Here is a 4347-nt window from a genome sequence, read left to right as displayed (position 1 = left end):
CTTAAAACAACAAAAATTTATTATCCTGCAGTTTTGGAGGTCAGGATTCTGAAATAGGTCTCACTGGGTAAAATCAAGGCGCTGGCAGGGCCGAGTTCCTTCTGGAGGCTCTAGGGGACAATCCAGTTCCTCAATTTTTCCAGCTTCTAGAGGCCACCTGCATTCCTTGCTTGTGACCTCTTCCCCCATCTTCAAAGCTAGCCTTGGCTGGTTGAATCTTTCTCACGATGCATCTCTTTGGTTCTGACCTTCTACCCCCACCCCCCCTTCATATTTAAGGACTTGTGTGATTACATTGGGCCCACCTGGATGAGCCAAGCTAATCTTATTTTAAGGTCAGCTGATTAGCAACCTTAATTCCATCTTGCTATGTACCATAACATATTCAGAGATTCCAGGGATTAGGATGCGGACGTTTTGGGGGTGGAGGCATTATCCTGCCTACCATGACATTTATTCTTGACTTTTGGAGATTTAAATGAAATTGGTATTGCCTTTGCGTTAATGCAAGGCTCTTTGGAAAGATCTAGGATTCCCTTTTTTCATTGTTATTTCTTGTGAAGAAAGTGGTTTGAAAATTTGGTGATGATTTAGAGCATTTTATTGAAAAGAGATCCCTACTCCCAGGATTTATAGTTGTGAATGTAAAAATCTGAACTTCACTCAAGGTTACCCAGGAAAACATGTCTGAGTTGGCAGCTAGAGACCATGAGATCTATGAAAATAAGTGTATCAATATGTTAAAAATAAATCAGATTCAAATATTTAAAAAAGAGAAATAATGTGTTATCAAGTAACATATTTTTGGAGAAGGGGCGGGCAAACGCTTTTCAAAACGCTTTCTCAAGAATCTGGTTTTAGATCAAATTTGCCAAGTCTTTCATTCTTAGTATCCCTTTTCACCCACAGTTAAGGCCAGAGGTGTCCTGTAAAAAATTCCTTATATGTAAGAACCCCAGGTGATTGCTGAGATCAGCCTCTCACCTACCTCTGAGCCCCATCATCCAAAGCACTGTGGTCAGTGGCTGCCTTGTCACTCTGTTGGTTTTCCTCTCTCCATCTGGCTTGAGTTTGGTGCCTCTGTTCAATTGTCTGTGTGTCAGTCTGTCTTCATCCATGAGTATGTTCTGTCAGACAGCTCCAGTTCCGTGCTTCCCAGTTGAGAGTGATCCCCATCCCATTTTTGTGCCCAGCCCTGGCTTCCAGAACCTCATCCGTATCAGCAGCTTGGGTCACTAGTTTCCAAAGAGAGGTGTTCACCTCTTCAATTATGTAAATAAAATAAGTGTAAGAGACACAGAACATTTAAACAGCTATATCTTAACAGCTCTTAACTTCAGCTGCTGCCTCCAGGGGGCTATTTGAGAGTGGGGAACAGGAAGTAATCTTACAGGTAAGAGTGGTCTGAGTAATGGGGAGACTCTTGCAGGCAACCTTCAGACTCTAACTTTTTCTCTTCCCGCCTGAAGATAGAGAGGTCTACAGAACCTCTGCAGACACATTGTAGGAGGCTTTGCCTTGCAGGGATTTGGCAGAAGGTATTATAGAACCCATTTATACTGCAGAATACTTCATGTGTTTCATTTGTACAGATCTGTGCGCTAACAAATAGCAATGGAAATGGAACAGTAGAAGTGCACTTGATGAAGGCTGTGAGTTTTAAATATTGAGCATTGATAAGGTAGCATTTGGAAACTGAGAATACTTTTCAAATGCAATATGTGTTACCTCTGATATGAGGGCAGGACCAGTCCAACATGGACCAGTTTGGACCAACATTGGGCAGTACAGAAATGTATTTGTGGACAATGCACCAGTAACATGGTGAGAAAGGAAGTGAATTGCTGCCAGAAAAGTCTTGCTAGGCTTAATTATCCTTAATCAGTGTTTTTACCCATTTCCTAGTGAGAAAGGATTGGTAGTTAAACAAGAATCCCTCTGAACCTCTCTGTGACTATGCGTGCCCAATATCTGTAGTTGCCATGTTTATAGAATATGATTAACTATTAATCAAGCTGAGTTTATCCTCTACTGTGAATTCAATACTTAACTTTTAAAATCTTTACAAATCCTGAATTGAAAGTCCCCCTCAGATATTGTTAAGGAGAATAATGTGAACTAGGTAGGACCCACCCGACATTTCTAGTCACCACCTTACATCAAAATGGAAAGACCTGGCAAACAGCACCTTTAGCCATTGAAGTTGGCCAGAGTGAAATTTCCTTCAGTTTAAATGTCTTGGAGATAGCAAAGATTGATTCTTTACCTGAAGAGGAAGAAGTTGTGAGAAAATTACCTGGCCAATCTAAGCACAAAACCCCCAATACTTTGCCTCATATGTCTTTTGTTTTAGGACAATATGTTGTTTTGTTCTGATCTTGGATAACTTTCTGGCTTTACTTTGTGTGACCACACGTGATCACCCAGATCATTATAATTGCATAAATTTAAGAGCTATGGGTTATGGATTCACTCTGAAAGTGGAATGGAAGTGGAATGCATCCGCAATAACCCACACAACAACTACATAACTACCTGAGAAGTGTTGCCTTGAGTTAGACCCTTGGGCCACCTGGTTATACAGGAGCGTAGATTAGGAGAGTGTTATAAGAGGACATTGATTTTCCACATTCCTATAGTCCTTCATAAAGGGGATTTGTAGGACGTGTTTTCTTTTAACAGACCAGCTTTCAACCCCTTTGTTCATGAATCTGCCTTAGAGAAGAAGTTCATGTTTCTAAGAAATGACTTTGTTCCCTCTCAGGCTCCAAATGGAAACTTTTCAAGGCCATATTTGCTATGAGGGATATTTATCATGGAAGTTAAGTAACTTACACTTTAATTCAAGTGTCCTCTCAGCATTGAGAATAGGCTATTTTCTTCAGGAGTCCCCAGCAGGTTCCTGTTTTAAAGAAATTGAAAAGAAATATATTGCTTTCAGCGGCCCCCAAATCAATACAGTTTCAAATATAGATGGGACCAAGTTTCTTGTGCTTCTTATGTGGGCTGAAGAATGGTGCTGACCTGAAATCCTGTGTGGTCATAATACTTAGATGGAAGCCATTGTGCTGTGGGGTATGAATGATTGTGACTCCAGATTAAGGTGGCCAATCCTTGCACACGCCACACAGTAATGATGGCCTCCCATCCATCTATCTTTAGCACCTTCCCTACAGAATAGATTAGGACCAAGCCATTTAAACATCAAAACATATTCCTTTTTCTTCACCTTTTAAAAAACAACATAGAACCGTAGGGCGTTGCCAGTCCGTGCTTTTTTGAATAGAATAATATGTGTGATAAATATGGCTATAAGCTATAAAGTCATTGATAGCAGGGTACCAATGTTTTATTTATCTTCCTATCTCACTCAGTGTCTAACTGTGGCTTATACAGAACACTAGCTCAATAAATGAATCAATAATTTCACATACCAATGCTACAAGGAATGTCTGCTTGTTTGGGACTTGACATGTAGACTTTTCGTGCTGGGAGAAGGATCTTGATTCTTTTGTATAGTTTCCATTTCTCTGTTGCAATTCTCAAAATTGCTTTTTATCTCTTTGAATTTGTGAGCATATTTATTTTAAAGTGTTTGTCTGGTAACTCCAACATCCTTCCTTGTTATTCTATTTCTATTTTTTTCCCTGCTGGTCTTAATTCATGTTGTCTTGTCTCCAGACTGTCTGCTTTTGTTTGCATGTCAGACATTGTATTTGAAAAATTGTTTGTAGTAATAATTTGAGGCTCAAGATGATGCTATTTTCCTCCAGAGAGGATTCCTATTTGCTTCTGCCAGATGCCCAGAGACACTAGCAGTCTTGAGCACCTCTGTCCACTTTCAGGGATTGAGAGGATTAGAAGATGATCTGCAGTTCCTGCAGTAGTCCATGTACTTTCAGTTCACACGAATTTAAAGGTATAGACTTTTGGAGATCCAACCCAAAGTGAGGAAGGTTGACTTGTGCCCAGCCCCTGCCCCCGCCGCCCCTGCTTTCTTGGTGGTTCCCAGACACCAATGTCTGTTCCTTTGGCTCCACCAGGTTGACTAAACTATTGCTTAGCCTCTCAGCCTCTCAGCTGTCCCCTCCAGGACCACTAAACACTCCCAGGAGTAGAGACTTTAAACACAGGGTTCATTGCTCAGGGCATCCATTCTCCCCTGAATCTTGTCCAGGTAATACTTCTCTATCTTGTTAGCATTGTGAGGCCTTTAGGCAGATTTAAAAAAATATTTTGACATACTTTTCTAGTGATTCTTAGTGAGAGAGGGTGACCAAATTACCTAGTCTGTCATGAACAGAAGCAGAAGTCCACTCATTTTATTTTTGGTTACAGTTGCTTGTT

This window comes from Equus quagga, chromosome 10 (genome assembly GCF_021613505.1).
Source record: "Equus quagga isolate Etosha38 chromosome 10, UCLA_HA_Equagga_1.0, whole genome shotgun sequence".
NCBI classification, from domain to species: Eukaryota; Metazoa; Chordata; class Mammalia; order Perissodactyla; family Equidae; genus Equus; species Equus quagga.
Note: the sequence above shows the minus strand (reverse complement) of the source record.